Below are 13,411 nucleotides of genomic sequence, written 5' to 3' on the forward strand. Positions count from 1 at the left end.
TTATGGTATGCGATTTAATCATCTCATGAATTGTTATGATTTAAGAAATATTATTTTTAAGCCTATATGTTTTTCAATCAGTTCTGAACGCATCAACCGATATGGATTCTTAAAAACATGTTTAAAAAATAACTTAGAAAGTAAGAAATACTATATATATATTTTTTCAGAGCATTTTTAAACAGTTTTTAAACATGCGCGATACTTGATGCGCAGAACTGACTCTAAACATATAGGCCTAAATAATATTACTTACTTTCTAACATAATAATATTAAATCATAACAATTCATGAGATGATTAAAGCGCATAATCTGAACAATTCATCTCAGGATTCCCTGCATGCACCGCGCGAATTAATCCACGAACTATTATACGGAGGGATTTTCACGCATGAAAATCCGACTGTGGATTCCTTGCGCCCACCGTGCGCAGATAATCCACTATCGGAAGTTCTGCGTGAGGGTCGCAGAAGCTCCACTGGTGGATAGCTTACATAACTCACCAGAACTTCGAATAAAGGCAGTATATATTTGTTTTATATACTTCATTACGGTAATATATTCTTTGTTTATTGATTGGTTAAAATAATTTTATTTGACGTTTTGACTCACCAGCTTCTATCCTGAGTGAACACCACGACCAATTTAAACAAAACCTATATTTTGCCCTTCAAAAAAATCGAATAGGCTAAAATCGGGCTAACCAATTACAGCAGCGCGAAATCACGCTATGGCAGTTTCGCGTGCGTGAACTGTTCCGTCAAGCATCAAATGCGCGCACGCGAAGGCATGGTCAAAAGTACTATTTACGGCTTGGAGGTACTATTTACGGCTCATCTGGGACATTGCAAATACTATTTACGGCTTAGGGTACTATTTACGGATAGGAGTACTGATGGTAGAACTATTTTTGGTCATGTGATCCACTTTTAACCAATCAATGAACAAGAATATATTAATGAAGTATATAACAATTCATAACTTGATAATTTCATTGCCAGAATTCCTTTTTCCATTTTTTGTTTTTTCTTATAGACGAATCCAAATACACGCATTCCTACACCTGACTAGCAGCCTTTAGTTGGGTAGCCGTCGGCTATAATGCATCCAAAATGTGAAATGATTCGGCCTTGGCGGAAATTTTAAACTGCATTCCATCAAGCGTTTTACACCTTCCGCGAAAACACAGGCAGACAAAAGAATAACACAATACAGTTCCCTTCGACAAAACACACAGCATGGTCTATTCGCTGTTGAAGTGACATAATAATCGGATTAACTACATGCGGTATCTATACATTGATGTACTTGCGAACAAAAGGACTATATGTATGAATAGATGCGACGGAATTATCTCCATTATATATATTATTAGCTATTATTCTATTAACCCTCCTCGTCCTTGCATCTTCTCTAGGTGTTAGGCGGCTTTTATTTGCACAATTGACGCTCAAAGCACCAGGTTGGTGCTAGCGGCTACCCAAATATGTCCGACCAAATCCTGACCATGACTTGGCTACTTGGATTCGTCTATAGACGAATCTAAATTCACGCATTCCTACACCTGACTAGCAGCCTTTAGTTGGGTAGCCGTAGGCTACATGCAATGCACTCAAAATGTGAAATGATTCGGCCTTGGCGGAAATTTTAAACTGCGTTCCATCACCCGTTTTACACCTTAATACATAATAATCGGATTAATTACACGCAGTATCTATGCATTGATGTACTTGCGAACAAAAGGACTATGTATGAATAGATATTATATATATTATTCTATTAATCCTCCTCGTCCTTGCATCTTCACTAGGTGTTAGGCGGCTTTTATTTGCACAATTGGACGCTCAAAACACCAGGTTGGTGCTATCGGCTACCCAAAGATGTCCGACCAAATCCTGACCATGACTTGGCTCGTTGGATTCGTCTATATATTGAGTCCTGGGTAGTGCCTTTAAACTACATTGTATAAAAATATAATATGACAATGTTATATTTTATGTTCAATTGTATAGGGCCCCGGATAGGGGCCTAAATGATAAGAAATTGTTTTCTACTATCATTGTCATCTTCAATACATTCTGCTGTCTTCAGAAGATAGCAACACACACTAATCCTATAATTGCAATATAAAAGGTTAATTGCCAATAAATGTGCTGAACTCTATGCCAGCACTAATTTAAAATGGATTTTTATATTTCATTTTAGGCAGGCCCATAACCAGGATTTATTTGAGGGGACTAATTTTGAAAAAGTGGATTTTTGTTTCAAAATGTTGACCTTTTTTTTCAAAGTTCTGACCAAAAGGGCATAAAAAACCTCTATTTTTTAGCTCGCTACACTCGCAAATGGGAGTTTGTGGGTCAAAAAAGGCCTTGTTTTGGCCTTTGGCGATTTGGGGGACCCCTCCCCCTAGTTACGGGCCTGATTTCAGGAAAGATACAGCATGATTGGGTGTCACTGAATATGATTTGCTCCATAGCAACCATACCCTCATTTTTCTTGAATTTCTACTTTTGCATGATTGTAATGGCCAATGGTGAAAGCATGCACATATTTTTTGGGGGCTTTGGCGCCAACCCCGGAGTAAAAAGCAGGGGCGGTAAAAACAAAGGGCGGCGGACGAAGAAGGGCGGCAAACGAAGAAGCAGAAGAAGAGGCGGCAAAAAGAATTGGTTTAGAAAAAAGGGGCGGAAAAATTTGAAAAGAATAAAAAATATGTACTATACATCAAAATTTGTTGCTTTTAGGCGCTAGCATTTAAAATCCTTTTTCTTTTTTTTTTTTTTTTGCTCTTCACTTTTTCAAACGACCGGAAAAAAAATTAGGTATGCCACTGGAAAGACTAAGCATGAAGTGCTTTAGTGATGTACAAACTATGCATATATCTCTATTCATCTTACATCTTATTTATACGTCATAGCTGCATGAAGCTCCGCTCAATAATAATACATTTACGATCGACAAGCCAATACACACATTTTAGGTGCTGGAATGAAACTGCAATTTTCTTTGTTTTACCTCATTTGTTTGGCTTGAGTGTTTACAATAATTAAAATGCAAGAAAAGGCTTGTATTGAATGATTTTTGAAACTTTTATTCAAAGAGAGGAGATATTTTGGCAGTTTTATGCCTTTTTTAGACTCGCCTTTTTCATAATAGTTATGTAGGCTGAGAGAAAAGACTCAGTTTCAGACACTATTTTCTGTGGAACAACTTAGTGGACACACAGCTTTGTGATAAAGGGAACCAAGGAATTGATATGGTGTATAATGTGTTCATATCCTTCAACTTTTGGCTGAAATAGAAATCTATATAATGAGGAGCTTGGCCTTCGGCTTTGTACTCCGCCACGTAGCTCCGCCGCCTCACCCCAGAAAGTCCTTCTTGAAGGACTAATCTAGTTCAATGATCTTAGTAACTATCTGAAATTCTCTTAAAATGTTATGTACAAACTTGACACAACACAAAAGAACATTTCAGCAAAGCACACCTTTCAGTCAGGTTATATTTAGATTTTATTGCAAAATGTTCACCATAAAGAACAAAACATTGTAGCCACCTTTATATCATATATGAGGCCTTCATTACACATCATTGGTTATCTATGAAGTAATACAAACTTAGTTGATAAATGAGTGGATAATATTTGTGATGTAATTGACTTAACATATTCTTTTTTCTTACATACGTTACATCCCAACAACCCCATTAACAAATAAAGTACTCACTTATAAATAAAATAAAGTAAAAATAAAACAGAAAAGAGAAAGCGATTGAAGTCTTATCACCTCCTTTCCCCACATTATTAAGTGCATACTTCCACATATTCTACTTGTTGTCACTTTGTCATTGACCTGATGGAAGATTTTGTAAGGAAACAGAAACTCCTACATCATGGTCATCAACTTGCACTTATAGAAGTTTGAAGGCCTTGGCGGAAATTTTAAACTATGCTCCATCACCCGCTTTACACCTTAATACATAATAATCGGATTAATTACACGCAGTATCTATGCATTGATGTACTTGCGAACAAAAGGACTATGTATGAATAGATATTATATATATTATTCTATTAATCCTCCTCGTCCTTGCATCTTCACTAGGTGTTAGGCGGCTTTTATTTGCACAATTGGACGCTCAAAACACCAGGTTGGTGCTATTTGCTACCCAAAGATGTCCGACCAAATCCTGACCATGACTTGGCTCGTTGGATTCGTCTATATATTGAGTCCTGGGTAGTGCCTTTAAACTACATTGTATAAAAATATAATATGACAATGTTATATTTTATGTTCAAATTGTATAGGGGCCCCGGATAGGGGCCTAAATGATAAGAAATTGTTTTCTACTATCATTGTCATCTTCAATACATTCTGCTGTCTTCAGAAGATAGCAACACACACTAATCCTATAATTGCAATATAAAAGGTTAATTGCCAATAAATGTGCTGAACTCTATGCCAGCACTAATTTAAAATGGATTTTATATTTCATTTTAGGCAGGCCCATAACCAGGATTTATTTGAGGGGACTAATTTTGAAAAAGTGGATTTTTGTTTCAAAATGTTGACCTTTTTTTCAAAGTTCTGACCAAAAGGGCATAAAAACCTCTATTTTTTAGCTCGCTACACTGCAAATGGGAGTTTGTGGGTCAAAAAAGGCCTTGTTTTGGCCTTTGGCGATTTGGGGGACCCCTCCCCCTAGTTACGGGCCTGATTTCAGGAAAGATACAGCATGATTGGGTGTCACTGAATATGATTTGCTCCATAGCAACCATACCCTCATTTTTTCTTGAATTTCTACTTTTTGCATGATTGTAATGGCCAATGGTGAAAGCATGCACATATTTTTTGGGGGGGGCTTTGGGGCGCCAACCCCGGAGTAAAAGCAGGGGCGGTCAAAACAAAGGGCGGCGGACGAAGAAGGGCGGCAAACGAAGGGGCGGCAGAAGTAAGAGGCGACAAAAAGAATTGGTTTAGAAAAAAGGGGCGGAAAAATTTGAAAAGAATAAAAAATGTGTACTATATATCAAAATTTGTTGCTTTTAGGGCGCTAGCATTTAAAATCCTTTTTCTTTTTTTTTTTTTTGCTCTTCACTTTTTCAAACGACCGGAAAAAAAATTAGGTATGCCACTGGAAAGACTAAGCATGAAGTGCTTTAGTGATGTAGAAACTATGCATATATCTCTATTCATCTTACATCTTATTTATACGTCATAGCTGCATGAAGCTCCGCTCAATAATAATACATTTACGATCGACAAGCCAATACACACATTTTAGGTGCTGGAATGAAACTGCAATTTTCTTTGTTTTACCTCATTTGTTTGGCTTGAGTGTTTACAATAATTAAAATGCAAGAAAAGGCTTGTATTGAATGATTTTTGAAACTTTTATTCAAAGAGAGGAGATATTTTGGCAGTTTTATGCCTTTTTAGACTCGCCTTTTTCATAATAGTTATGTAGGCTGAGAGAAAAGACTCAGTTTCAGACACTATTTTCTGTGGAACAACTTAGTGGACACACAGCTTTGTGATAAAGGGAACCAAGGAATTGATATGGTGTATAATGTGTTCATATCCTTCAACTTTTGGCTGAAATAGAAATCTATATAATGAGGAGCTTGGCCTTCGGCTTTGTACTCCGCCTCGTCACGTAGCTCCGCCTCGCCCCACCCAGAAAGTCCTTCTTGAAGGACTAATCTAGTTCAATGATCTTAGTAACTATCTGAAATTCTCTTAAAATGTTATGTACAAACTTGACACAACACAAAAGAACATTTCAGCAAAGCACACCTTTCAGTCAGGTTATATTTAGATTTTATTGCAAAATGTTCACCATAAAGAACAAAAACATTGTAGCCACCTTTATATATCATATATGAGGCCTTCATTACACATCATTGGTTATCTATGAAGTAATACAAACTTAGTTGATAAATGAGTGGATAATATTTGTGATGTAATTGACTTAACATATTCTTTTTTCTTACATACGTTACATCCCAACAACCCCATTAACAAATAAAGTACTCACTTATAAATAAAATAAAGTAAAAATAAAACAGAAAAGAGAAAGCGATTGAAGTCTTATCACCTCCTTTCCCCACATTATTAAGTGCATACTTCCACATATTCTACTTGTTGTCACTTTGTCATTGACCTGATGGAAGATTTTGTAAGGAAACAGAAACTCCTACATCATGGTCATCAACTTGCACTTATAGAAGTTTGAAGGCCTTGGCGGAAATTTTAAACTGCGTTCCATCACCCGTTTTACACCTTAATACATAATAATCGGATTAATTACACGCAGTATCTATGCATTGATGTACTTGCGAACAAAAGGACTATGTATGAATAGATATTATATATATTATTCTATTAATCCTCCTCGTCCTTGCATCTTCACTAGGTGTTAGGCGGCTTTTATTTGCACAATTGGACGCTCAAAACACCAGGTTGGTGCTATTTGCTACCCAAAGATGTCCGACCAAATCCTGACCATGACTTGGCTCGTTGGATTCGTCTATATATTGAGTCCTGGGTAGTGCCTTTAAACTACATTGTATAAAAATATAATATGACAATGTTATATTTTATGTTCAAATTGTATAGGGGCCCCGGATAGGGGCCTAAATGATAAGAAATTGTTTTCTACTATCATTGTCATCTTCAATACATTCTGCTGTCTTCAGAAGATAGCAACACACACTAATCCTATAATTGCAATATAAAAGGTTAATTGCCAATAAATGTGCTGAACTCTATGCCAGCACTAATTTAAAATGGATTTTTATATTTCATTTTAGGCAGGCCCATAACCAGGATTTATTTGAGGGGACTAATTTTGAAAAAGTGGATTTTTGTTTCAAAATGTTGACCTTTTTTTTCAAAGTTCTGACCAAAAGGGCATAAAAACCTCTATTTTTTAGCTCGCTACACTGCAAATGGGAGTTTTGGGTCAAAAAGGCCTTGTTTTGGCCTTTGGCGATTTGGGGGACCCCTCCCCCTAGTTACGGGCCTGATTTCAGGAAAGATACAGCATGATTGGGTGTCACTGAATATGATTTGCTCCATAGCAACCATACCCTCATTTTTTCTTGAATTTCTACTTTTTGCATGCGGATTGTAATGGCCAATGGTGAAAGCATGCACATATTTTTTTTTGGGGGGCTTTGGGCGCCAACCCCGGAGTAAAAGCAGGGGCGGTAAAAACAAAGGGCGGCGGACGAAGAAGGGCGGCAAACGAAGGGGCGGCAGAAGAAGAGGCGGCAAAAAGAATTGGTTTAGAAAAAAGGGGCAGAAAAATTTGAAAAGAATAAAAAATGTGTACTATACATCAAAATTTGTTGCTTTTAGGGCGCTAGCATTTAAAATCCTTTTTCTTTTTCTTTTTTTTGCTCTTCACTTTTTCAAACGACCGGAAAAAAAATTAGGTATGCCACTGGAAAGACTAAGCATGAAGTGCTTTAGTGATGTAGAAACTATGCATATATCTCTATTCATCTTACATCTTATTTATACGTCCTAGCTGCATGAAGCTCCGCTCAATAATAATACATTTACGATCGACAAGCCAATACACACATTTTAGGTGCTGGAATGAAACTGCAATTTTCTTTGTTTTACCTCATTTGTTTGGCTTGAGTGTTTACAATAATTAAAATGCAAGAAAAGGCTTGTATTGAATGATTTTTGAAACTTTTATTCAAAGAGAGGAGATATTTTGGCAGTTTGATGCCTTTTTAGACTCGCCTTTTTCATAATAGTTATGTAGGCTGAGAGAAAAGACTCAGTTTCAGACACTATTTTCTGTGGAACAACTTAGTGGACACACAGCTTTGTGATAAAGGGAACCAAGGAATTGATATGGTGTATAATGTGTTCATATCCTTCAACATTTGGCTGAAATAGAAATCTATATAGTGAGGAGCTTGGCCTTCGGCGTTGCACTCCGCCTCGTACGTAGCTCCGCCTCGCACCACCCAGAAAGTCCTTCTTGAAGGACTAATCTAGTTCAATGATCTTAGTAACTATCTGAAATTCTCTTAAAATGTTATGTACAAACTTGACACAACACAAAAGAACATTTGTGTACATCCATATCAAAAGGATGCACTTGTCGGCTGCTACATGTGTCTTATTTAACATTATAGCTAGGAATAAATACCAGACTCATTTCAAGTGGAGGTCACTTCAAATCATCCCCAAGTCTCATGGTTTAGGAATACAGAGAACATTCCTTAACCATGTCACTTGGGGATGCTTTGAAGTGAGCTCTTCTTGAGATGAGTCTGGTATTAAATTCTAGCTATTATGTGAAATGAGACACATGTAGCAGCCGACAAGTGCATCGTTTTGATATGGACGTACACATTTCAGCAAAGCACACCTTTCAGTCAGGTTATATTTAGATTTTATTGCAAAATGTTCACCATAAAGAACAAAACATTGCAGCCACCTTTATATCATATATATGAGGCCTTCATTACACATCATTGGTTATCTATGAAGTAATACAAACTTATTTGATAAATGAGTGGATAATATTTGTGATGTAATTGACTTAACATTTACTTTTTTCTTACATACGTTACATCCCAACAACCCCAAAACAAATAAAGTACTCACTTATAAATAAAATAAAGTAAAAATAAAACAGATAAGAGAAAGCGATTGAAGTCTTATCACCTCCTTTCCCCACATTATTAAGTGCATACTTCCACATATTCTACTTGTTGTCACTTTGTCATTGACCTGATGGAAGATTTTGTAAGGAAACAGAAACTCCTACATCATGGTCATCAACTTGCACTTATAGAAGTTTGATTGCAGTTGGCATTTATTATGAATGAATACTTGATTGCATGTAATGGGCCATATATGAGAGAACTGTGGAAATTCATCTACTATTCCTCCCATACAGGGGAGATGGAGCACTTGACATTGACAAGGGGTATCATCCATGAACATGGACTTTTAAAAAACACTTATAAGCATTAAAGGAAGGTGACCTGATACATTTGGAAAATCAAATTCTTTAAAACTTACGTATAACATAAAATGTCATCCCTTTCAAGCACTCATGCAAAAAGAACATGTAAATGTTTTTGTAAATGTGACTAAATGGAATTACCGACATATTTATACAGCGTGATATTGGTAGTCTACAGTGTTTTTATTTATGATAATCATCATGATCATGTAATATATTGATTTCAAGTGAAAGGCCCTATTTTTCTCATAAACATATTGAAATTAAAAGTTCCAACTCGGTGTATTTCTGAAGATATCATCAAAAAACTGCTGAATTAGTCTAAAATATGGTATACCATATTTGAGACTAATTCGACAGTTTTTTGATGATTTCTTCGGAAATATATACCGATTTGAAATGCCCAATTTCAATATGTTTATGAGAAAAATATGAGCTTTCATCTGATACCAAAATCAGCATTTTGATGAGGTAAAGTGGGGGGGTGGGGGTGAGAATGTCAATCAGGTTACCCACCTTTAACCTCAAAATGCGCTAAATGCGCACCTCAATCAAGTATAATGGTAAGTGTCATTTCTTTACCCAAAGCAAGTATTTGAATATCTTACTCCCTAAGTAAGTATCCCAGATTATACAACTGGAAAAACACTCTATCACAAAGTCAAAAGTTTACCAAATTTCATACATCTTTTATCTTCTCAAAAGTTATACCTATGATTTATTGAGCAAGGAGTACCTTTTTTCTCAAAATAATGCTTGTAATAGATAAACTATTTGCTTTACTACATATCATGCTTTGATATGGAAAATTACCCTTTTTATGTGAATTTTTGTTCACGGATGATACCCACTGGTCGGTACCCCCAGGCTATTTCCATGGGCGAACAAAGCGACACTTCCCTCTGAATAAAGTATCCAGAGGGTAAAGAAGAAGTAAACAAACAAACAAACAAACAAACAAATAAAATGTGATACAAATTCCTGCAACAAAAGAGACCAACAAATAATATTGCCCATAATTGCACACAAACAGCTGCTGATTAATAAATTTCAATCAAGATTAATAATTGCGTAACATATCGGAAATAAACTTTTCTTTTCATGTGATACATGTCATCACCAGATTTTGAGATTAATTTCATACAATATTTCAACCAATAATATTCTAATGTTCATCTTAATTATAACTTAAATTGTTTTTATGCATCAATGGAAGATAAACGAAAGTGTATAGTATGTTGGTATCATTATTACTATCTAATACGGTAAATGAGTGCCTTGTCTTATCTAAAATTAAGATAAATAGTATGTTCCATGATTATTTTAGATTATTTATAGGTTAATGAACGCGTATTACTTGTTGGGAGAGAAATTAGACAAAATAATGCACGCACGCTGATGTTGATGCATCTAATGCACGAGCCTCGAAGGGGGGGAGTGCATTAGACGCATCAACATCAGACACATTAACCTATTTCATACAAAAAAAAAAAAAAACATGTGATATTTGCTGTTTTTATAACAAAATTATCACTAAAAATATTGGGAAATAGAACCAAATATAAATGCATCAACCCGCCAAAAATTAATCAAGCCTCACGAGACGCGAACGCACGTAAAAGCACTGCGCCGTAGTACGCAGAGTGCAATTAGACACAATCAATGCATGGTTTGGATTTTTCTAACGCTTGCTCTGATTGGTTCTGGCTATCTAAAAATGTATGAAAAACATATCTTTTTCAAAAAGATGGTTACGTGATTTTAATAAATGAATAGGGTTAACATATGAGAAAATATGAATAATAAAGAACCGTAAATTTGAATTGTTACAAAATGGTCCATTTTATGTGACAAAATGTTTTCTTATGTAAGTAACATTATGCAAAAGTAGAACTAGCCCCCTTCCACAAACTGCGACGCCTCTCGAATAGCGAGCGTATAATCCTACAGTTGGAAAATCATCATACAGGTATCAGAGTACAGTGCTATGCAAAAGTTGAAGACCCAAGTGCCGGAATTTGGCAACGTTGAGTTATTGGGAGTTTTGACGTTGCTAGGGATCAGAAAGTATAATACAAACCGTTTCAAACCAAATTAATAATTGTTTAATGCTTTGGGGGGGGTCAAATTTGGCATCATCATTGATCCAAGCTGCAAAAGCATGTAAGTGCAAAATCAATACTATTGATTTCATCAATAATCAGTAGACATGAAGAACAAACTCCTGTGCCAAAGCATTGCTGATAAAGACCTTTCCAATGTGCATACCAAATTTTATTTTTAGGCTTTACTCCATTCTATTTGCTACCATATTTTGAAAATCTCAAAATACCAAAATTGGACTTATACACTTCTGCAGCTGCAGGTCTTTGGTTGCTTTTTTTGAAGACCTCAACCCTATAGAGGTTGTGCAATGTGCATATGACATATCATACCATAAATATGGCGGACTACTCAAATGCATTCAACTAAAGCATGATTGCAATCTACCGCGACAGTTCGTCTCACACACATAAGAAATGCACCACGATCAAATAGGTTGATGACAACATTTGATTGAATGGACTGCACTGCGCCATGATTAGGGTGAAGGACTGAAGGACACCGGTTCAAATCCTTTGCTTGGAGCCAATCGATAAAAGCATGCAGGGCCTCTATACTCAGTAACTTCAACAAACAAGTCAACAATAAACAATACATAGCGCAGTAGAAACAAAATACGGCAAAGAAAAGGACAATAAAACATAATGAACACAATAAAGGCTATAAAATGTAATGCTAAAAATAACACTGTTTGAGTTGCTGCATGGACATTAACATTATTAGACACAAATTTCAGAGGCAAAACTTTGAAAACTCTGAATAGTCCACTTTTATCTTTTAGTGGGGATGAGAGAGCTACCAATTATAGATTTTGAGTTTACACCGTGCATCTTATCATGATCTTAATTCGTTAGAAGTTACATGTGACTGGAAAAAGAATGGAAATAGATTAATAATAAAGACATGTTGCATCAAACACTCTACGTCAAAAATGAAAGTATGTAGCGGGCCTTACACTCATAAGTGGTCACATGATACTCCACTTCAGACCACTGACCCACACAGAAAAGGAATTCCCCGATGATTACAGAATTCATGGAAAAATCTATTTTTAAATACGCAACTCTATAATTGTAATGAAAATATACAACTACATGAGATACATGAATTGCCAGGTCTTGTCTTGTGTATTAGACATGACAATGAGTTTTTTATACTTTGTAATTTTGTATATATCATATTTTAAAAGGAATGATGTCTAGAAATTGAATTTGAAAAAGATTTCAATGATAGATAATTTTAAAAAGATTTTAAATCTATCACAAGTTTTGTACATTTTACTACACTTTAATTACTGCAACAGTTATTTAATTTAGTAACACTGTGGCTTAGTATAGAATGGCTGATATCATTGTACAAGTAGTACAGAACTTAAGGAGAACTTAATAACCACTGGAATATCAAGGCTACTACTATTGAATATATTTTGTAGCACAGCATTCACAGATATGGTACTAGACTCGTTCAAGTCTCAATGGAATAGAATGATTACAACATTATGATTTCAGTGATGCAAGACTTGAATTCAATCTAAAGGGTGCTCATCTAGAATATTCAACAGCAAAAAGCTGATCGATATTATTAATTGAAAGTTTTCAAGTGTACTTTTCAAACGCAAGATATTTTTCGACCTCAATAATAATATATAATCTTAAAATAGCATAGTCTTATCACCCGCATATGATTCCGTCTCTTGTTTAGACAATAATAACGGCATGCTATCTGTTTTGAGGTCATTGCGGGAAATTGGAGGGGTTTGTTTGGGCGGAGGTAATTTCCTAAGGGAGGAAAATACGAGGCCCCAAACAAACCCTGACGATTTCACAGAATGATCGTAAAACAGATGGAGCAAAGTTATCATTGGCATTAATAACCACCATATTACAAATTTGTTTCATGAAAATAACACAATTTTTGGCTTAAAAGACTATTGAAAATGTATCTTCCATTCACTGTTAATACACGATCAACAAGTATGCGGGCTTACGTGTGGTGATTACACATGTTTGTTTGCATGTTAAGAAATGTGATGCGATCAAGCAACATCAGTCGGAACTCGGACATACTGATTTTGAGATATAGCCATACAAAAGAAATATTTCCTTTTGTTTCCTTCTGTTTTGGAAACTCTTTAATTGCTCATATCTTTGGAACTGGTTCTTCAATTTCAATGGGGTTTTCTCCAAAATCCAGATTTGTAAATGCTGTTTACTATCCTATAAGAAACTGAAAATTCAATATTTACGAGTTCCGACTGATTTTGCTCGATCGCATCACAAATGTGTGAGATTGGAATAATTAGGTTTA

The sequence above is a fragment of the Amphiura filiformis genome, chromosome 5, assembly GCF_039555335.1.
Source record: "Amphiura filiformis chromosome 5, Afil_fr2py, whole genome shotgun sequence".
NCBI classification, from domain to species: Eukaryota; Metazoa; Echinodermata; class Ophiuroidea; order Amphilepidida; family Amphiuridae; genus Amphiura; species Amphiura filiformis.